Below are 24,270 nucleotides of genomic sequence, written 5' to 3'. Positions count from 1 at the left end.
ATCAGGAGGATTTAAGCAATTATCCTCCTAACTCCCTCCACTTTGGCGCGATATCCATTTTGGGCAGTCAGTGCGTAACGAAACAAGACAGAGAGGGAGAAAACTCTTCGCCTCATCAGAACCCCCGGAGTGAAGTCCGCGAAATCTCTGTCCAATGCCAGCTGTCACTTGGCATTTACCAGAGCGTTTCAGAAAGGGGGTTCCCCGGCGCGCGCTGCTCGGCATAGGCCCTTGCTCACAGGTCGTCGCGGCGATAAACCTTCCACCCAGCTATCCTGGGCAGCGCAGAGATGCGCTAAGCTTTACTAAAGTGCTTGATGATTGGTTTTCCTCTTACAAATCATGTAGCTCATGGGTCAAATCATTACCATCGAACTGTTCCCCAGCAATTACTTTGGATACTGTTCAAAAAGGTATTTGAGCCAGCGAAACATTGATTGTGTAATCATTCAATTCATGTGAGCGACACTCCTGGTATGCTGAATGTTAGATTGTAATTATGGTGGTAGCTACCTAGTATTGCATTAGAAAACAGCTGATGCATTTTTTTATGAATTCATTAAGTAATCAATTTATTGGTTCTGACCTGTTACGCCTCTATAAACACTGTGATTATTATTTGACCCTGCTGGTCATCTATGAATGTTTGAAACATCTTGAAGAGCAATCTAGCCTTAATGACCATGTACTCTATAATCTCCACCCGGCACAGCCAGAAGAGGACTGGGCCACCCCTCAGAGCCTGGTTCCTCTCTAGGCTTCTTTCTAGGTTTCAGCCTTTCTAGGGGAGTTTTTCTCCTAACCACCGAGCTTCAACATCTGCATTGCTTGCTCTCTGGGGTTTTAGGCTCGGTTTCTGTATAAGCACTTTGTGACAGCTGCTGATGTAAAAAGGGATTTATAAATAAATTTTATTGAGTGATTGATTGGTGGGGAGAGAGAAGGCGGGAAAAAGAGATGGAAGTAATGGAAAATATAATAGGCTTGACTTCAGACACAGAGATTATTATATTTTTTCTTGTGAAACAAACAAGGAATAAGACAAAAAACAGAAACTTGAGCGTGGATAACTATTCACCCCCAAAAGTCAATACTTTGTAGAGCCTTACATTTTGGCAGCAATTACAGCTGTGCAAGTCTCTTGGAGCTTGGCACATCTTAGAGCTCACCAACTTTCTTCTAATTTCTAATTGTCTTTTTGGTAACACTTTACTTGACAGCCAGCTTCATAACATGTTATGACACGTTCATAACACATATATTTAGCCCTGTTGAGACATATATTGCAAGCTATTTTATGGCTGGTTATGACACCTACATAAGAGTGTAAAACTAACAAAACCTACTATGGTAGTTATTTTACGGCTGGTTATGACACCTACATAAGAGTGTAAAATCCAACAAAACTCATACCATGGTAGTTATTTTGCGGCTGGTTATGACACCCACATAAGAGTGTCAAAACCCACAAAACCTACCACACAAGGCAAAACATTCCATTACACCATAGCCTACTTGTCAACAGTATGTTTATGGTATATACACTTTTCTGAAATGTACCATATTAAATTATCATTGTAATTGCACACACATTGGAAGGAATTCTGGATTAGTACCTCTTCTGATTAGTGAGAAAGCCATTTGAATAAGTACGCTGGTAGAAGCGCTTAGAAAAAAATACGTTCTTTGTTCTACATAGGCTAGTAGGGTATGCTCCTTAATGTCACAAATCCTCAGAGAGAAAAAAGCAGGAGATTCAGGTATGAACAGGGAATAGTATTACTTTCACTGTAAATGTGTACCTCGAAGTCACGGCAGCGCTTTACTGTACTATACTATATTGTCCACAGGAACAGATAACATTCATTTAGTGGAGAAGCGCCATACTGTGTCTGGACTGGTGTACATGTTATGGAATTCTATAGCACGAAATGCATTATTGTTTTCAGAGGGAATAATTATGTTATTAAGTTAACCGCACCAGCTAACTGTAGTACTTGCACAGGCCCACAGGTTTTTGGGACACTAATGTGAAGTGTGATTGAAATCCACAGCACAAGAAGATTCTGTTCTTTTCAAAACCAGATTCCAGTGAAACGCCACATGCACACACGCACACACATGCATGCACACACACTTTCCTCACCTGGCATAGTTGCACTACTATTCTAAGGGATTGGCTCTTGGATGAGTTTGTGACCAGTATTCACAAAACCATCACATTTTATTTTGGGTTTCGCTATCAGGCAATTAAACAGCAAAAACCCCATTAATTCTGTACATCATGAGCAAATCTTCTGGCATCAACTATTCTATGTCTAAACCTGGGTTCAAATAGTTCTTTATTTTCTTTCAAACACTTTATCTGTGCTTTAATTGGTTTGGCCTCTTTATGAAGCCCTCAGGGTCAACTTGAGGGTTAAACTAATGCATTCTGGGAAATTTAGTATTTTCCCCCAATATTGAACAAAATTGAAGCAATTCATGAAATATAATAACTTAGAATATTCACATACAGGTTTTGCTTTCCTTGAACATTCATTTTAAGAGTTTGTCCTGCAAATCAATTGTTTCCAACAATATTTTTATATGCATGTATATATACGATGTTTGATGTTTTATTTCCAAGATGTTTGTCTGTATAGACTATGCCTAATAAAGAATAGAAGAGGTATTTTAATTTCATTGAATTTCACTGAATTCACCTCTATTTCATTTAATTAAAAATTGAATTACAATTCTGTATACTGTTTACTACTTCAATTCAAATTCAATCCAACACTATTTCGAATCCCACATGTGAATTTGCAATTTCCCATATGAAAGTTATATTTTCATATGTGAATGATTCTTACAATATTATTTATATCCAATGGCAGGCTGTGAACATGTTGAGAAATATGTCAGTCTTAGTTTTATTATCCTTATACAATAAATACGTAGGACAAATCATCAGAAATAGGGGTATTGGAAAGCAGTTGGCTAGTGTAAAAACATAACACTGTGTCGTATTCCATTTACTGTCCCGAGCAACATTGTACAAGATCACCTTTTCTACGTGATGTGTCAACTGATAAACTATCGCCTGTCTTGCTTGAAGTTAATCAGTTACAGTGTAACAATGAAATTCAGAAATTGAGTGGAATACATTGTTAAATACAACCCAGGTATTTCAGCAGTGCATTGTACACTACACAATTCCAACATCATCTGGTCTCCCATCCAGGGGACTACCCTGCTTAGCTTCAGAGGGGAAGCCAGCAGGGGGGATGCAGGGTGGAATGCACCGGAATATACTGTATGAGATGTTGTATTTACTGCCTAATCCATATATGATTTAGTTTTACCTTCCAAAATAAATGTCAAATTGATACATTTATGAGGTAAAAATATAGAGCATTTACAGTGTTCAGCAGTTATCAAACGATATATGTTAACCAGGCACTACATCATTTTGGTTCAGTAGTTATAAATTTTGGAGCAGTTTGATTAAGTGATAGCTAATTGCATTGTTGATATATCAAAAGTAAAGTAGATATTGCATTTTGAAAAGCAGATACTTAGGCTGTGTTTATACAGGCAGCCCAATGTTGATATTTTTTTCCACTAATTGGTCTTTTTGACTAATTAGATTAGATATTTTGCCAATAATTGAACAAAATATCAGAACTGGGCTTCCTGTGTGAAACACAGCCTTTGATTGAATATATATCCAAATTGAAAGAGTGATTTGTGCAGTGAACAAGTGACTTTGTGAATTTGTTTGTTGTACTCAGTCAATTGAAAATGTGTTATAGTTTTGAAACATGAGCCATTTTGATGTCTCTGTTAAGATCTTTGTGCTTAGAGTGGTGAAAATGTACCACATACTTATAAAAATTGCACCAAAGTGATTGAAAAAACTGTAATATGTCTAAACCTGGGTTCAAATAGTTTTGGTTATCTTTCAAACACTTTATCTGCATTTGGTTGAGCATGCCTCCTGCAAGTTAACCAATTGAATCCCCCAAAAAGTGCAAAACCCTCCCATCTGGCACCCAGGCAGGCTCAATGAAACTCTCTCAAAGTATTTAAAAGAAAACAAACAATTGCTTGAACCCAGATCATATTCATCACGTGCACTCAAACCTTGTGAACCTAAATCAGTCCCCCCCCATCCGCTCTGTTGGACTTCTTGACGATGTTGGAATAATGCTGGCTAACTGACCCACAACCCAGCGGGTTTGACCGGTGGCATGCAACCAGGCAGACAGTGAGGGGAAATGCATTCCTGTGATACACAAACATTTCAGTTTCTCTGAACCTTAACTAGCTCCAGTATCAAGCTGCAGAGTGGCCTTAGGTTAACGGTGTTGTGTTGAGAGCCAATCAAAGGCCAACTGGGTAAGTACTGTAGACACTTGATAGACAGGTGGACTGTCAACTCAATTCATAGTTTGAGTTTTATGTGTTTCGGGTGCTGTGTATGCACTGAAATGTGTTTGATCTATGTGTTTTTAATTGAGCTGCCCTCCTGGCCAGGTCTCTCTCATAAAATAGGTATTCTGACCTCAATGTGACTTAGTATGCATGCCTATGCAGACCTGTATATACAAGGGGGAGACTCTCAATTGCATTTCTTAGCTTTTACGCCCTTTCTCTCTCCTCAAACCCCATTGGATAAGAAGGTCAAAGGTTCCTCCCGCTTGACCTTCTCATCCAAAGGGTTTTGGAACAAGAGGCAAGGAGAGAGGACGCAAGGAATGCTATGGTGGATATTGGAACAGAGCCACAACAGTTAACATCCTTCGTAGCAAATTTGGGGTGGTAGCCCCGGCGGGACATGATCCCAGGTCCAGCACCGACAGTCAACTCCAACACCTTGGCCCAGGGACATCATTTTTCAAACACCGAACCCACTTTTTCCAGCATTAGAGCCAGAATCATTATGCTGAATCCTAATGTCAGAAATATGTTTATTTTTTCTGCATATATAAGCATACTCTTGAGCGTACCTTTCTAAGACTACCTATTTAAGCATACTCTTAAACAGATGCTCTTATCCAGAGCGACTTACAGTAGTGAGTGCATACATTCAAAGTCTACCAGCAGGTATGCTAGCTAAGATAGTTAGACAAGCTAGCTACAGTACTCTAACTTGATTGATAGCCTGAAATTACTTTTTTGGTAGCTACTTATGAGGTTGGGATATTGGGACCCTATCTGCTAACACCAACTTCATAAAATTGCTAGGTGGATAGTCATATTATGCTAGCAGTATTAACAGAGAAACAACAATAACAAAGAATTACAATTACTCTGTGAAGCATTTATTTGGGCCGCAATTTTTGAGGCTGGTAACTTGAACCTATCCTCTGCAGCAGAGGTAACTCTGGGTCTTCCATTCCTGTTGGCGTCCTCATGAGAAGCCAGTTTCATCATAGTGCTTTGATGGTTTTTGCGTCTACACTTGAAGAAACTTTCAAAGTTCTTGAAATGTTCCATATTGACTGACCTTCATGTCTTAAAGTAAAGATGGACTGTTGTTTCTCTTTGCTTATTTGAGCTGTTCTTGCCATATTATGGACTTGGTCTTTACCAAATAGGGCTATCTTCTGTATACCCCCTACCTTGTCACAACACAACTGATTGGCTCAAACACATTAAGAAGGAAAGAAATCTCCACAAATTAACTTTTAAGAAGGCACACCTGTTAATTGAAATGCATTCCAGGTGACTACCTCTATGAAGCTGGTTGAGAAAATGCCAAGAGTGTGCAAAGCTGTCATCAAGGCAAAGGGTCTTTATTTGAAGACTATCAAATATAAAATATATTTTGATTTGTTTAACACTCTTTTTGGTTACTACATGATTCCATATGTGTTATTCCATAGTTTTGATGTCTTCTACTATTATTCTACAATGTAAAAAATAGTAAAAATAAAGAAAAGCCCTTGAATGAGTAGGCGTATCCAAACTTTGACTGGTAGGGTATATATACATATCTACCCCACACTACCTCGTGCACTCCTGGCACATCGACTCAGTACTGGTACAGCACCTCGTGTGTAGCTCAGTTGGTAGAGCATGGAGCTTGCAACGCCAGGGTTGTGGGTTCGATTCCCACGGGGGCCAGTATGAAAAATGTATGCACTCACTAACTGTAAGTCGCTCTGGATAAGAGACGCCTACTAAAATGTAAAATGTATATTGGCAAGTTATCGCTACTTATGTATTTATTATTTCTCTCTGCACTGTTAGTCTGCACCTGTTTTTTTACAAAGCATGTGACAAATAACATTTTATTTAATTAGAAACCATGTTTTTTTTTTACACTTCACATGTGATGATATTTCACATGAAGTTTCACATGTGGATTTTCATATATGAAATCAGGTGAACTAAGTGTTTTTGGAACCCTTCATATGTGATGATATTTCACATGACGTTTCACATGTGGATTTTCAATATGTGATCATATAACCTTTTCACATGTGGATTCAAATGTTCAATATATTTCACAGGGGTGATGCCCTGCAAACAAAAATGAGTCGTTGGGATAACACACAAACAGTGCTTTTAACATACAGTGTTTTCAACTTACATACTGTATTTGACACATTTTGACAATCATGATTATATTATGTATGTTTATTTGTACAATCATTATTTTTTAGCATGTCCCACCTGGGATTGGAACTCACAATCTCTTGGTTACGGCATAATGATCTTCTTGCTACTCCACCATGTCTGTGCCAATGATTGATTTCCCTGGATTCCTAGGCACTTTGGACGTAAGTAAAGTAAATCTCACCTTTGTTCAAATACACTCAAGAAACTATTATATTTATCATGGTGATTCAGGACTGATATTAAAACAGAATAATTGCCCCACCAGTATTAGACAACTATGGCAGAAACCCCTCAAATTTCTGAAATAAGTAAATGAAATCAATGATGAGAGAATAATCAGTCCAGAGATGTATTATATATAATTAATGTGTGGAGGAATGCTTCAGACTTTGCGGTGAAGCAGAAAAATCAGCATTTCCCAAATCCAGAGGTCGCCAGTTTGAATCCCAAGTAGGGTCAAATTTGAAAAATCATGTCAAATGTAATTAGTAGGGTATTGCAAATTTTTTTGCTGAACAGCGTACTCACTTACTTTAAACACCCCTATATAATTTAATTCCATTTTAAAAAAAACATTTCACTGAATTCAATTCTATTTTATTTAATTAAAATTTGAATTGCAATTTGTATACTGTTTACTACTTCAATTCAAATTCAATTCAACACTATTTCGACCCCACATGTGAACTTTCAATTTCCCATGTGAAAGTTATATTTTCACATGTGAAATGATCTTACATTACTATTTATATCAATGGCAGGTTGTGAACATGTTGAGAAATATGTAGTCTTAGTTTTATTATCTTATACAATACATAAGTAGGACAAATCATCAGAAATAGGGGTATTGGAAAGCAGTTGGCTACTGTAAAAACATAACACTGTGTCGTATTCCATTTCTGTCCTGTGCAACATTGTACAAGATCACCTTTTCTACGTGATGTGTCAACTGATAAACTATCGCCTGTCTATCTGCTTGAAATTAATCAGCTTACAGTGTAACAATGAAATTCAGAAATTGAGTGGAATACATTGTTAAATACAACCCAGGTACACTACACTATAATTCCAACATCATCTGGTCTCCCATCCAGGGACCAACCCTGCTTAGCTTCAGAGGGAAGCCAGCAGCGGGATGCAGGGTGGAATGCACCTGGAATATATGTATGGATGTTGTATTTACTGCCTAATCCATATAGGATTTAGTTTTACCTCCAAAATAAATTATGTCAAATTGATACATTTATGAGGTAAAAATATAGACATTTACAGTGGACAGCAGTTATCAAACGATATAGTTAACTAGGCACTACATCATTTTGGTTCAGTAGTTATACATTTTGAGCAGTTTGATTAAGTGATAGCTAATTGCATCAAGTTAATATATCAAAAGTAAAGTAGATATTGCATTTTGGAAAAGCAAACATTAGGCTGTGTTTATACAGGCAGCCCAATTTTGATATTTTTTTCTCACTAATTGGTCTTTTGACTAATCAGATTAGATATTTTGCCAATAATTGAACAAAATATCAGAATTGGGCTTCCTGTGTAAACACAGCCTTTGATTGAATATATATCCAAATTGAAAGAGTGATTTGATGCAGTGAACAAGTGACTTTGTGAATTTGTTTGTTGTACTTCAGTCAATTGAAAATGTGCTTATAGTTTTGAAATATGAGCCATTTTGATGCTCTGCTGAGATCTTTGTGCTTAGAGTGGTGAAAATGTACCACATACTTGTAAAAATTGCACCAAAGTGATTGAAAAAACTGTAATATGTCTAAACCTGTCAAATAGTTTTGCTTATCTTTCAAACACTTTATCTGCATTTGGCTGAGCATGCCTCCTGCAATTTAACCAATTGAATCCTCCCAAAAGTGCAAAACCCTCCCATCTGGCACTCCAGGCAGGCTCAATGAAACCCTCTCAAAGTATTTAAAAGAAAACAAATAATTGCTTGAACCCAGATCATATTCATCACGTGCACTCAAAACCTTGTGAACCTAAATCAGTCCCCCACCATCCGCTCTGTTGGACTTACGATGTTGGAATAATGCTGGGTAATTGACCCACAACCCAGCGGGAGTTTGACCGGTGGCATGCAACCAGGCAGACAGTGAAGGAAATGCATTCCTGTGATACACAAACAATTCAGTTTCCTGAACCCTAACTAGCCTCCAGTATCTGAGCTGCAGAGTGGCCTTGGTTGTGTTGTGCTGAGAGCCAACAAAGGCCAACTGGGAAGTACTGTAGACACTTGATAGACAGGTGGACTGTCAACTCAATTCATAGTTTGAGTTTTATGTGTTTCGGGTGCTGTGTATGCACTGAAATGTGTTTGATCTATGTGTTTTTAATTGAGCTGCCCTCTTGGCCAGGTCTCTCTCATAAAATAGGTATTCTGACCAAATGTGACTTAGCATGCATGCCTATGCAGACCTGTATATACAAGGGGAGACTTTCAATTGCATTTCCTTGTTTCCGTGCGTCCTTCTCCTCATCTCCTCAAAACCCATTGGATAAGAAGGTCAAAGGTTCCTCCCGCTTGACCTTCTCATCCAAAGGGGGTTTTGAACAAGAGGCAAGGGAGAGAGGATGCAAGGAATGCTATGGTGGATATTGGAACAGAGCCACAACAGTTAACATCCTTCGGAGCAAATTTGGGTGGGTAGCCCCCGCCGGGACACGAACCCAGGTCCAGCGACCGACAGTCAACCACACCTTGGCCCAGGGGCATCATTTCAACACCGGACCCACTTTTTCCAGCATTAGAGCCATAATCTTATGTGAATCTATGTCAGAATAGTTTATTTTTCTGCATAAAGCATACTCCTGAGCGGATCACCTTTCAAGACTACCTATTTAAGCATACCCTTAAACAGATGTCTCTTATCCAGAGCGATACAGTAGTGAGTGCATACATTTTCTAAAGTCTACCAGCAGGTATGCCAGCAAGATAGTTAGAAAGCTAGCCACAGTACTTAACCTGATTGATAGCCTGAAATTATTTTTGGAAGCTACTTATGAGGCTGGGATATTGGGACCCATCTGGGCTAGCTACAGCCAACTTCATAAAATTGCTAGGTGGATAGTCAAGTATTATGCTAGCAGTATTACAGAGAAACAACAATAACAAAGAATTACAATTACTCTGTGAAGCATTTATTTGGGCTGGGCAATTTATGAGGCTGGTAACTCTGAACTTATCCTCTGCAGCAGAGGTAACTCTGGAGTCTTCCATTCCTGTGGCGGTCCTCATGAGAGCCAGTTTCATCATAGTGCTTGATGGTTTTTGCGACCACACTTGAAGAAACTTTCAAAGTTCTTGAAATGTTCCATATTGACTGACCTCATGTCTGTAAAGTAATGATGGACTGTTGTTTCTCTTTGCTTATTTGAGCTGTTCTTGCCATAATATGGACTTGGTCTTTTACCAAATAGGGCTATCTTCTGTATACCCCCCTACCATGTCACAACACAACTGATTGGCTCAAACACATTAAGAAGGAAAGAAATTCCACAAATTAACTTTTAAGAAGGCACACCTGTTAATTGAAATGCATTCCAGGTGACTACCCCATGAAGTCTGGTTGAGAAAATGCAAGAGTGTGCAAAGCTGTGTCGTATCGGGAGAATGCTGGTAATTATTGCTGTCAACAAAGAGTCCGCTTTTATGCTGCACCGTGTTTTAGAGGCTTTTATTCAATACCACGAGGTTACAGCATAAATTACAGACCTGCGTTGTCTGGAGGAGCATCATCCCAATTTAATCTGAATGCTTCTGACTTCCTCTTCATTCAGGTCCTACTTATAAACAATGACAAGGAGACGGGGCTCCCTCTTCTGGCCAATCACCAGTCTCCCTGGGGCGTCACCCTCCAAACGCCACATTTGAAATAAGATCATAAAACAACATTCTTTGTTCCTCCAAAACCAGTCATAATGTCAATACACCACAGCTGTCATCAAGGCAAAGGGTCTCTATTTGAAGACTATCAAATATAAAATATATTTTGATTTGTTTAACACTATTTTGGTTACTACATGATTCCATATGTATTATTTCATAGTTTTGATGTCTTCTACTATTATTCTACAATGTAAAAAAATAGTAAAAATAAAGAAAACCTTGAATGAGTAGGCGTATCCAAAACTTTTTTGACTGGTAGGGCATATATACATATCTACCCCAACTACCTCGCACCCCGGCAGCATCGACTCAGTACTGGTACAGCACCTCGTGTGTAGCTCAGTTGGTAGAGCATGGAGCTTGCAACGCCAGGGTTGTGGGTTCGATTCGGGTTGGGGGGCCAGTATGAAAATGTATACACTCACTAACTGTAAGTCGCCCTGGATAAGAGCGTCTACTAAAAATGTAAAAATGTATATTTGGAAGTTATCGCTACTCATGTATTTATTATTTCTCTCACACTGTTAGTCTGCACCTGTTTTTTTTACAAAGCATGTGACAAATAACATTTTATTTAATTAGAAACTATGTTTTTTTTTTTACACTTCACATGTGATGATATTTCACATGAAGTTTCACATGTGGATTTTCATATATGAAATCAAAATGAACTAAGTGTTTTTGGAACACTTCACATGTGATGATATTTCACATGACGCTTCACGTGTGGATTTTCATATGGATCATATAACCTTTCACATGTGGGATTCAAATGTTCAATATATTTCACAGGTGATGCCCTCCAAACAAAAAGTGAGTCGCTGTGATACACACACAAAAAGTGCTTTTAACATACAGTGTTTTCAACTTACATACTGTATTTGATACATTTTGACAATCATGATCATATTGTGTATGTTTATTTATACAATCATTATTATTCAGCATGTCCCACCTGGGATTGGAACTCACAATCTCTTGGTTCACGGCATAATGATCTTCTTCTACTCCACCATGTCTGTGCCAATGATTGATTGCCCCTGGATTCCTAACACTTTGGACGTAAGTAAAGTAAATCTCATCTTTGTTCAAATACACTCAAGAAAAACTATTATATTTATCATGGTGATTCAGGACTGATATTAAAACAGAATAATTGCCCCACATTATTAGACAACTAAGCAGAAACCCCCTCAAATTTCTGAAATAAGTAAATGAAATCAATGATGAGAGAATAATCAGTCCAGAGATGTATTATATATAATTAATGTGTGGAGGAATGTTTCAGACTTTGCGGTGAAGCAGAAAAAATCAGCATTTCCCAAATCCAGAGGTCGCCAGTTGTGAATCCCAAGTAGGGTCAAATTTGAAAAATCATGTCAAATGTAATTAGTAGGGTATTGCAAATGTTTTGCTGAACAGCGTACTCACTTACTTTTAAACACCCCATATAATTTAATTCGTTTAAAAAAAAACATGAAATTTGCAGTTTCACATGTGAAAATCTAATTTCCTCAATTTGGAGAGTGTGGCAGGTTGTGGCTTGAAGCAATGAGTAATGGGATATTAGAATGGCAGCGGTGCATTTTGAACCCACAACCCAACCCCTCCCTGTTTTTCAAACAGGTTGTTCAGAACAGCACCAAGCTTCATAATTTAACTTGCAACGTTATTTCGCACTGAACGCAGCATTGGTGACTTTTCTAATCCAAAATTAATTAAAATAAAATGATAGTGACACCATTCAAATAAAAATGTCCTCCCCCCAAAAATGAGCCTAACAACATAATGGTCCATAATATCAGACTGGTGTGTTATTTAGCAATAAGCATTACCACCAATAGCCCAACTAATGCAGCATAGTGGCTATAAATAAATAGGTTGGAGTATGGGGTTGCCCATCGATGTATTTGTGCTAATCATTAGCTAGATCAGTGCTTCCCCATGATCCTTTTTATCATACGGGAGCATCCTAGGGAACCCCCCCCATGCCCCCTCACCTCCCTCAATTGAATGAACTGCTACAATTGCTAAACAAAAAATATGGTTTAAGAATACCTTTTCAAGAAACAATACATACAAACACTGGTACCTGGTTTCCCTTCCGTATTGAAATCAATAAGAAAAAGATCCATGAAGGAGAAATGAACCAGCTTACTGCTGTGCAACTGTCACATGCATCTTTATGAAAAAAGAATAATTGAGAATATGTGTAGTGTAAAGCCACAGAAAGCCAGTGGGAAATTAATTTCCAATCTATAAAATTCATCATGGTATATTATTGAGGGGATCATGACCTGTCCCCCGGCAAGTTAATGTAGGTTATTGATTAAATGAACCGCTATGTGGTTGTGTAACCATAGAGGTGTGAAGTAACTAACTACAGCTACTAGATTTTTTTTTTATCCTATGCTACAGACGGCTATATCGGTCCGCTATTACAGAACTAGCAAAGGCCCAGTGCAGCACTTTTGTAAAAAATAAAATAAAAAAACATCTCTATATATTTTATTTATTTATATTTTAAACAATTGTTAATACTTTTTTATTCTGATTTTTTCAGAGGGTACTGCAGCACCCTACTTCCTGTGGGCTATGCTAGTGGGATTGGGAAGCAGTTGAACATAAGGCATACAACATATTAATATGATTGAACTATTGAACTATATGTACCTTAGATACTTTCGTGCATAGAAGACACATAATTACAGTGCCGTAAAAAGTATTTGCCCCTTTCTGATTTTCTTATTTTTGAATATGTTTATACTGAATGTTATCTGATCTTTAACCAAAACCTAATAAGAGACAAAGGGAACCGAGTTTACAAATAACAAAAAAAATGGATACTTATTTTATTTATTTTATTAACAAAGTTATGCAACACCCAATTCCCCTGTGTGAAAAAATTAATTGCCCCCCTTACACTCAATAACTGGTTGTGCCACCTTTAGCTGCAATGACTGCAACCAAATGCTTCCTGTAGTTGTTGATCAGTCTCTCACATCACTGTGGAGGAATTTTGGCCACTCTTGCATTCAGAACTGGTTTAACTCAAATCAAATCAAATCACATTTTATTGGTCACATACACATATTTAGCAGATGTTATTGCAGGTGTAGCGAAATGCTTGTGTTCCGAGCTTCAACAGTGCAGTAGTATCTAACAATTCACAACAATACACACAAATCTAAAGTAAAAGAATGGAATTAAGAAATATACAAATATTAGGATGAGCAATGTCGGAGTGGCATTGACTAAAATACAGTAGAATAGAATACAGTATATACATTTGAAATGAGTAAAGCAGCATGTAAACATTATTAAAGTGACCAGTGATTCCATGTCTATGTATATGGGGCAGCAGCCTCTAAGGTGCAGGGTTGAGTAACCGGTGGTAGCCGGCTAGTGATGGCTATTTAACAGTCTGATGGCCTTGAGATAGAAGACTGTTTTTCAGTCTCTCGGTCCCAGCTTTATGCACCTGTACTGACCTCCCTGGATGGTAGCGGGGTGAACAGGCCGTGGCTCGGGTGGTTGATGTCCTTGATGATCTTTTTGGTTTCTGTGACATCGGGTGCTGTAGGTGTCCTGGAGGGCGGGCAGTGAAGCCGCACCAGGCGGTGATACAGTCCGACAGGATGCTCCCACCTGTGCATCTGTAAAAGTTTGTGAGGGTCTTACGGGCTGTTGCACCTTCTTCACCACACTGTCTGTGTGGGTGGGACCATTTCAGATTGTCAGTGATATGTAGGTGGAGAACTTGAAGCTTTTTACCTTCTCCACTGTGGTCCCGCCGATGCGGATAGAAGCGCGCTCCCTCTGCTGATTCCTGCAGTCCACAATAATCGGCTCCTTCATTTTGTTGACGTTGAGGGAGAGGTTATTTTCCTGGCACCACTCCGCCAGGGCCCTCACCTCCTCCCTGTAGTCCCGAGCATTGTTGGTAATCAGGCCTACTACTGTTGTGTCGCCTGCAAACTTGATGACTGAGTTGGAGGCGTGCGTAGGCCACGCAGTCATGGGTAAACAGGTAGTACAGGAGGGGGCTGAGCACGCACCCTGTGTTGAGGATCAGCGAAGTGGAGGTGTTGTTTCCCACCTTCACCACCTGGGGGCGGCCCTTCAGGAAGTCCAGGACCCAGTTGCATAGGGCGGCGTTCAGACCCAGGGCCCCGAGCTTAATGATGAGCTTGAGGTACTATGGTAGTTGAAGGCTAAGCTGTAGTCAATGAACAGCATTCTTACATATGTAGATGGGATAGGGCAGTGTGATGGTGATTGCACCGCCTGTGGATCTATTGGGGCGGGTATGCAAATTGAAGTGGGTCTAGGGGAGTCGGGTAAGGTGGAGGTGATATGATCCTTAACTACCCTCTCAAAGCACTTCATGATGACAGAAGTGAGTGCTACGGGGCGATAGTCATTTAGTTCAGTTACCTTTGCTTTCTTGGGTACAGGAACAATGGTGGACATCTTGAAGCAAGTGGGGACAGCAGACTCTGATAGGGAGAGATGTAATATGTCCGTAAACACTCAGCTTACAGAACTGCCCAAGTTTCAAGTCCTGTCACAACATCTCAATTGGGATTAGGTCTGGTCTTTGAATTAGCCATTACAAAACTTCAAATGTGTTGCTTTTTAACAATTTTTCATGTAGACTTGATTGTGTGTTTTTGATCATTGTCTTGCTGCATGACCCAGCTGCGCTTCAGCTCACAGACGGATGGCCTGAAAGTTCTCCTGTAGAATTCCCGGATGAAGAGCAGAATTCATGGTTCCTTCGATTAAGGCAAGCCAGCCCAGGTCCTGAGGTAGCAAAGCACCCAAACCATCATGCTTGATCGTTGGTATGAGGTTTTACAGTGGAATGCAGTGTTTGGTTTTCGCCAGACATATGGGACACATCTCGTCCCAAAAATGTTTACTGAAGTTTGACAAAAAGCACCTGGATGATCATCAAGACTCTTGGAAGAATGTTCTATGGACAGATGAGTCAAAAGTATAACTTTTTTGGACGACATGGGTCCCATTATGCCTGGTGAAACCAAACACTGCATCCGCAGTAAGAACCTATACAACTGTCAAACATGGTGGTGGTAGTGATAGTTTGGGGATGCCCGCACTTGTCATTTATCTCGCCCCCTCTGTCTTGTAACCACGTGACCGCCCGCCACAATGTCTTAGCCACTAGCCAGCTGAGCCACCAAAAAGCTAGGAATTCCATAGCACAGGAGGAGACATTCAAGCTGGGGAGTGAGGTTACAATCCCGGACTCCTAAAGATTCTCTGTTCCAATGGTAAAAAATTATTGGTAGCACTTTACCAGATAGCCTACTGAGACTTAGTGAGCCCATAATATTCAAAACCTACTCGGAATTCAAAACGTATAATCACAGTCTTGGCTATCATATTCATAATCATCTTCCATTATTTAAATCATTCTAATCATACACTTTTCAAACAATTATGACAACCTGAACCAAACTGTGCTGGCTTGGGTAATTTCTTTTCACAGTATACTTTTTGTTGTATCCCTGTGTTTTTTCTGTAATATGTATGATCACACAGGAAGACAAGCTGCGGCATATAACCCAATCCTAATTAAATCAGCTAATTGAAGCACCTGTTGCTCATCTGTTGTGCACTAGTTGTCTATATCAAATGTGCTGTTTTACCAAACTACTACTGAACCTACACACTGAAGAAGACTTGTTAGTGAAACATCTGTGTATGCTATCCCCCTGCAGTAAAAAAAGTATTTTTACAAATCGAAAAGGAACAAAGAGCTTTGTAAATCTGTACTCGCTGGTTTTACTAACTTTTCGGAAGATTATGATGGTTTACTTTTGATTAAAGGCTACATTATCTTTTTCAGCACATACCGCAACTATGGTGGATGCATAACCAGGCCAGGTCATAGGCCAATTATTAACTTAGTATTACAGTACAAACTGTATCTTCTTTATGTGATCAGTCTATTTGATGGAAAGAGCATCTTAATGTTTTGTACACACAGTGTATATGCAAATTATATTCAGTTCCAGCTGTCTCTGTGGTGTCATCACATATTACATTTGTTTTAGGCCTATTTGATGACTTTATTATTTCATTCCAAGAGCTGCTGCCTATTCTGTCTGACAAAAATCTCTTATTTTAGTAGTTCTTTAAAGTAAATAAGGCATACTTTTATGACTGCTGAATACCAACTATCAATCTTAGATTATGTATTTCAGGCAGAGATACTCACGAAGTAACTATTCTATCCCTCCCGATCTAGCATTCTTCGGCTTCTTCTCTCCGTCTCAGACTGGACAAGTAGGGGCGCAATGGGTTATGGTCATTGTAATTAATTACCATGTTTTCTGCGTTACTCTATGTAGAATATTGGCCTGTTAGAAACTACAACTCCCTACTACATCGCACAGTTCGGGCTTGATCTGATTGATCTCTAGAGAAACTGTGCATTGCGGTCACAGAAAAAAAAACGAGCGACATGGAATTCAAATAATAGAATTCAAATAATTGTATGTATTGTTTCTTGAAAAGGTATTCTTAAACCATATTTTTGTTTAACAATTGTAGCAGTTCATTCAATTGAGGGAGGTGAGGGGGCATGGGGGAGGGTTCCCCTAGGATGCTCCCGTATGATAAAAAGGATCATGGGGAAGCACTGATCTAGCTAATGATTAGCACAAATACAGATGGGCAACCCCATGCTCCAGCCTATTTATTTATAGCCACTCATTAGTTGTGTAAAAACCTAAAAATAACCGACATTTCAGGTAATTGCTCAGCACTACATTTTTGTGCACTCTTTTGTTGTTGTTGTGATTAATCGCATGGTCTGAAAGCGTTCAAAATACACAGAAAACGTCTAAAATACATAATCTATACAGCAAAAAACAACAATGCAATGTCATAACAAATTGACATTGAGGTTAAAGAAAGTGTTTATCAATTTACGGATTTGCCAACCGCTACTTCAAACAAAGTCAAGATGTCAATATTATTGTAATGTTTTCATATTAAAAAAATTGTAAATTACGCTTATTTTGAGCTAACTTGAATTTGCGATTAATTGTGATTAATACAGCAAATCCTACGATTAACTCAATTTGTAAAATATACATTGGAAGAGAAACCCATTGTTGGCCCCCTTGGTCTAATGGTCAAGACATTGGACTTATCCAGTGGGAGACCTGGGTGCTAATCCTGCCATTTACAAAAGTGCACATAGAATATCACATTTGAAATGTTGGGAAAGCATCTGAGTCATGTGAAACTTCACAGGTCTCTGAAAACGATGTCTTTTTTTTCACATGTGACATTTTTTCATGGGATTTGTTAATGTGAAAAATAAATGTGAAAAATGTACATGTGAAAGTCCATGTGAAACTTCACGTGTCCGAAACTCGTGTTTGATTGGTGACATTTTTCACGTGATTTATTCAAACATGTGTCTTCAAAACAATATGTATTTTTTTTTCACGTGATTTTTTTTGTTGACGTTTTTTTTGTAAGGGTTGGCATGCATCAACCTAACAGGAGATGCATGCAATGGTGTAAACATTTAAGGTATATGACTAACGGCTACTGTTTTTACTTATGATTTGAACTTTTAAACATCAATATCTATGCAAAGTAAATATTTGGCAGAAATATTAGTAGCAAATCAAAGCTATAATTGCTTGACAGAATTAATAAAATATGGTAAAAAGATAAAACATGAAAAAATACGGATATGTGTCTGATATTTGAATGGATGCGGAGTGATTGCAGAGTGATTCCGAAATACTCAAACATCATCTTGTCACTTGGGATTGTGTTTTTTGCTTCACTGAGGTAGGCAGACGCCTGATCCGACTATTTGTCACTCACCGAGTTTAAAAGCAGCAGTGCCAGAATCAATCGAGCTTTCTAGCCTATTTGTGCCAGGGCGCTACTGGTGGCACGTCATTAGGTGCAAAAGCGCACAGTTTATACTGTAGATGCTTGGGACCACCGGCGCTCACATTCAACAGGAGGCAAGTGATGGATGTGGTTGGAAACTTCTACTGCATTTGCCATCTCACCGAAGTAGAGGCATGCACCAAAGCTAAAATTTTAAATGGGATGCCCTCAGGCGACTGCAGGTGGAGTAGAAGCTGACAAGTCGTTTTATTCAAAGTTGAGAGGATTTTTACTGGTGGTATTGCGGAGAGGAGAGGTGCGTTCCGCGCAGTGGTGCAGATATCTACTCTGTTTCTCTAAACATTTCAAAGACACAGACTGAAATAACAACTTGTTCCACAGTAGGAAGTGAACAATATAGTCAGGAATGGCAGCTGTGGCACTCAATGGATCGAACATAACTACGGGGAACTTACGAATCAGTTTGTTCAGCCGCCATGGCGCAGATCACCGGGTCGGTCGCCCACAGCTCCGTTTTTGGCGGTGGCGGTGTTCGGAAACCTCATTGTCATATGGATAATTCTCGCCCACAAACGAATGCGGACAGTCACCAACTATTTCTTTGAACTTGGCATTTTGGACGCATCCATGGCCGCCTTCAATACTTTAATTAATTTCATATACGCTTCCCACGGAGACTGGTACTTCGGAGAGGCTTATTGCAGGTTTCCCAACTTTTTCCCCGTCACCTCCGTGGTCGCAAGCATCTATTCGATGATCTGCAATTGCCGTTGATAGGCAGGCAACTGATGCTGATCATGCTTACTTTTTAAATCAGTAATGGTATATATTTATTATTAATTATTATGATTATTATTCAGACACTTGTCATGATTTCTTACATGCATTTTCCACCTGTAAAAAACACCTAATAGGATTCACTCCATCTACATGGTGATGCTGATGAGGCTGTAGGGGATTGCTATTCTATCCAGGCAGTAGGTTGTGTGTGTGTGCATACCTGCGTGTGTAGGATGACAGTGTGAAGTGTGAGATTACAGTGGTGTGAGTGCATGCCTGCGCGTGTGTGTAGGCTATATATTAGGGTGTGAGCTTGTGTCTGTGCTGCGTACATGCGTGTAATGTTAATTTGTGTGTGTGCATGCCTGTATGTATCTATGCTGGGGAGGGCAGTATATTGCGTGTATAATCATGAGTTTGCGTGTGTGCGTCATGCGTGTGCCTGTCTGTAGTGTCTGTTTGTGAATGCCTGCACACATGCATGTGCACACATTTATTGCCTTTATGTGTGTGTGGGGGAGGGATGAGTGTAGTGAGGTCTAGGCAGCACCAACCACAGAAGATAAAGAAAATATTAAAAAGATGAGTAACCCTGAAATTAAAGCAATGCTTTTCATCTGGTATTCATGGCAGTCATATCAAGAGACAAGGAATATCCAGACTACTGATGTCAATCCATGCCACCAGAGCACAGCTATATTACAGGTTCTATGTTGTAAATGTCTTGTGATTCAAACTGTAAATCTAGATGGAGCTGGTGTCAGACTTCTGTAGCATGTTCTGGGCATATCAGTAACTGCAGGTTTGCTCATCATTATGGCCCTCACACTATAGCCATACGCCATCTGGCATTGTCGCCCAGTCATCAGCCATTGAGGGAACAATTCTTTGAAATCAATGAAAGCTGCTATATGTCCATCTTGTGCTCACGCTACATCACGCCCAATGGCAGCGCCAAGCTCAAGAATCTCTGAGGTTCAGTTCTCGATGGATGACGAGCGACGTGTTAATTCTATCTTGTGAATTTAAATAATTAGAAATAAAGTTGATTTTGTTGCAGATGGCCTCCACTAGACACATTGGTTATTTTACGAAGATTTATGAAGTAAGAAGATGCTAAGTAGAAGAAACTCTAGCTAGGTAGCTACATTGATTATTTTCACATTGAATACAAGGGCAACTTGTGTAATTAGAGGATACTTTAGTACAACCACTAGCAACAATTTAATGAGTACTTGAAAAACTGGACTAAAGCTATTGTACTTACACATTATCGATTAATATGGTACAGTAGGAAAAAAATACAATAAGGACCTTTTCCCCTCTGCTCCTCCACTCTCAAAACAACACGCTCTGTGTAGTCAGGTAGAACGTCACATTGACACTACGCTGTATGACCTGCTTGCATGTGGGGTGGCAGAGTGTCACAAGAATTTCTATCTCAATGTTTCAAACTGAACTCTTATATTACTCATCTGTATCCCAGAGGTTGTAAATCTCTAATAAACAGACAGCTCCCAGTTTACAATTATCAGGTCTTTTTCAGAGAGCGCTCTGCACAGTCTTTTTATACTCACACACACACACACACACACAAGTTCTTATCATAGGCTACTCCTTGCTCAGGCAGGCTGCATTTTTTCACTATTCCCATACATAGTTATCGCTCTCACAATATTCTCAAGCCTTCACTCCCCTTCTGTGTGGGGACATCTGTTTTTGAAACCGGTCTCCTGTTATTGGCTTCAACGCTTGCACTTCTGCTTGCCTAACTACAAGACACAAATACTTTGTTGTTGGGCAAATATGCATCTTATATATTTACATTTACATTTTAGTCATTTAGCAGACGCTCTTATCCAGATCGACACAGTTAGTGAATACATATATATTTTTTATACTGGCCCCCTGTGGAATAACCCACAACCCTGGCGCTGCAAACGCCATGCCTATCAACTGAGCTACATCCCTGCCGGCCATTCCCCCCTACTGGATCCGCCGGGCCACAGCGCCACCCACGAGTCTCCCTGTCGCGGCCGGCGCGACAGAGCCTGGATTCGAACCAGCATATCTAGTGGCACAGTTAGCACTGCGATGCAGTGCCTTAGACCACTGCGCCACTCCAGGAGGCTCATAGAAGCATATGATTAACTCAGGCTTAGTCTCCTAATAGTCATACATTATTAGTTTAACTGAGGGTGTGACATTTTAGTCATATCTTACTCACACATTTCTTTAGCACAGAGTATTATGTGTGTGTGGGTGCGTGCGATGCTAGAAATGCTTGCATCTGTGTAGTGGGTGGCAGTGTAGTGTGGGTGTGTGCGCACATGCTCATGAGTGCGGGCGGGTGTTTGTGTGTGTAGGTATACACTCACATGACCAAAAAGGAAGAACACATTTTTGAACACAGAAACACCAGTATCCACTCTTAGCTGGGCTTTACTGATACTCAAGGAAACCAAACTACATTTGGAAAACGCCCGACCAAGACAGCTTGGAAATAGCTAATTACAGTCGCTTGACAAATTGGCGCAAGCCAGCACTATTATTAGCTAATTTTCAGACGCGAATAAATTATTAATGGCATCTTCAGGGTGTACTGGGGAACTACACACATCTTCCTGTAATGGAGGTGCCTATGAGGGTTGGGTGTTATTGTGCACCCACTTCAAATCAGTTGCCCATGCAGAGAAACACTACCCCAGGTAAATGTGTAGTTAAATATTTATAGTATGTTTGGATCTGTCTGTCTTGCCAACTCCTATGGTCATTGTTATACTTGTCATGCCAAACATGGCTTGATTATGCTCATAGGAGCTGGCTATAGCGCAAACGGATCTGGTGTTAAGTATGAAGTGCATTGATATACAGTGTATGCACCGAGTCTCCCGAAGTGGCGCAGTGGTCTAAGGATGTGCGCACCAGAGATCCTGGTTCGAATCCAGGCTCTGTCGTTTAGCGGGGCCGCGACCGGGAGACCATGGGGCGGCGCACTATTGGCCCAGCGCTCGCCCAGGGTAGGGGAGGGAATGGCCGGGCAGGGATGTAGCTCAGTTAGTAGAGCATGGCGTTTGCAACGCCAGGGTTGTGGGTTTGATTCCCACGGGGGCTAGTATGAAAAAAATAAAAAATTATGTATGTACTCACCAACTGTAAACGCCTGGATAAGAGTGTTCACAAAATGACTAAAATGTAATGTAAAATGTATACACAGAGAGTAATCTCGCTCTCTCCTCTTATTTCTATAAGAAATTGATTGGTTGGTTGATTGGTTGCAGTGAATTTAAATTATTCTCTCATTTGACAGCAGATTGATTGGAATTGGCATTTTAACTGAATAGTATTCAGTCAATGGGGTGTCAGTCAAACACTATGAGTTGCTGTTCTACTGCTGACACCATTCTCCGATGGTCTGCCAAAGAGATGAGACCGATAAGACGGACTTGTTGTTTTGACCTCAAAGCGAATTGTTTCCCCGACACCACAGGCCTAAAGCGTTGTTTATACTCTAGCCAAAGCCAGATGCCAGGCTTTGCTTATAAAAATAACACACACACACGCTTGCACTGACTACACACACAACGCAGACAGGCACACACAGCACACACACACACACACACACTCCACAAAGGCATGCACACACACACACACGCCGCACCCGCATCAAACACAAGTGGCTTGGCTTAATGAGATTATCATATCAAATGGGACCGGCTGATTTGATATTGATCAATATCCCCATGTTACATCATAATCTGTAGAGACTATGGTGTGATAATGGAGGAGAAGTAGTGAGTGTGAGGCACTGCTATCTCCTGCAGCTCTGCGACAACACAAAAGGAGCACCCTTTAGGCTCTGCTCTCCATGACCTTCCCGCAGCCGAGACAGACGAATTCCATATTTTTAAGTGTCCCTTCGATTTATCCCCAAGGCCAGAGATAAAGAGAACAAGAGGACAAGAGAACATAGACTTGACCCAGATTGAAACACATAACCTCCAGTCCTACTTGTTGCATGGCTGAACTGATGCGCAGCGTAATCCAGACAGTCTGTCGCCTTGGAAATGTAGGGTTGCAATGTGGTGCACAACCGTAAATGTCCCCCCTTCTATTAAAGGCAGAATGTGCCCCCCTTCCACCCCTCCATCCCTATTTCCTGTGGAAGTAAAACACATTTCCTGTGTGAATAACACCAGGAAAGACTCACACACCTTTGATAAAAAACGGCAAGACATCCTCCCACACACACGTTTGGCGGGAAGAGTGTGACAAGAGGTGCTGGTCTGTCAAAGCGAGTGTATTGTTTTGAGATGGGACTGATTTAGTGTCATTGTTGGTAGTTGACACTCTTCAAGCAAGTCCTCACTTCATTATTCTTCGTTATTCTTAGATGATAACGTTAGCGTAGTACCACATACTGATGTTACCGGCTGAGACTTGCAAGTTACAACTCTGAGAATTGTTAATGATCCAATGCAGCACATTTTTATCTCAGTATCAAATTTTTGGGTAAAAATTATTTTCAATTAAAATGGTCAAAAAGAAACAAGAATAGCTTCCTAGCAAAGCCAATTTCTCAAGCAAGTTAGCTTTTATTGGCAGATAGCTGGGTGTCACCAGGCAGACCAAAACTCCATCCCACCAAACCAGGCTGATTTCAGGCCTTTTTAAAAGCTACACTTAATTTCACAATCATACTTTTCACATTTCACAGAAGTATTCACCTCATAGTGTGGAAATGTGTTACTCCCCTTCGTAACAAATATTTCCACACTATGGGTGGAATAATACTGCGAAGTGTGAAAATTATGATAATGACTGTAAAGCTGTTTGAAAAGACCGCCTGAAATTCAAACACAGGAAAATCACGTTTTTGACTGCACTGGGCCTTTAATGAATGGGAATGCTCAAATTCGCTCATTGCTACTGCGAAGGAGAGATAACACATTTGGAAGACTGATGTGAGGCTAATGCAAGTATTTTCACCCCTACCCTTCCCATGCATTACTCTACCCCTTTTTATGCCTAAAGAAATGACGAACTGCCTCATTGCA

General features: G+C 40.0%; 1 pseudogene; it reads left to right on the top strand.

Annotated features, from left to right (window-relative positions):
* LOC123486396 overlaps positions 1-24,270 on the top strand; it is a 51,285-nt pseudogene that overhangs the window by 5,802 nt on the left and 21,213 nt on the right.

Source organism: Coregonus clupeaformis, unplaced genomic scaffold (genome assembly GCF_020615455.1).
Source record: "Coregonus clupeaformis isolate EN_2021a unplaced genomic scaffold, ASM2061545v1 scaf1193, whole genome shotgun sequence".
NCBI classification, from domain to species: Eukaryota; Metazoa; Chordata; class Actinopteri; order Salmoniformes; family Salmonidae; genus Coregonus; species Coregonus clupeaformis.
Note: the sequence above shows the minus strand (reverse complement) of the source record. Positions and strands in the feature narration are given on the sequence as shown.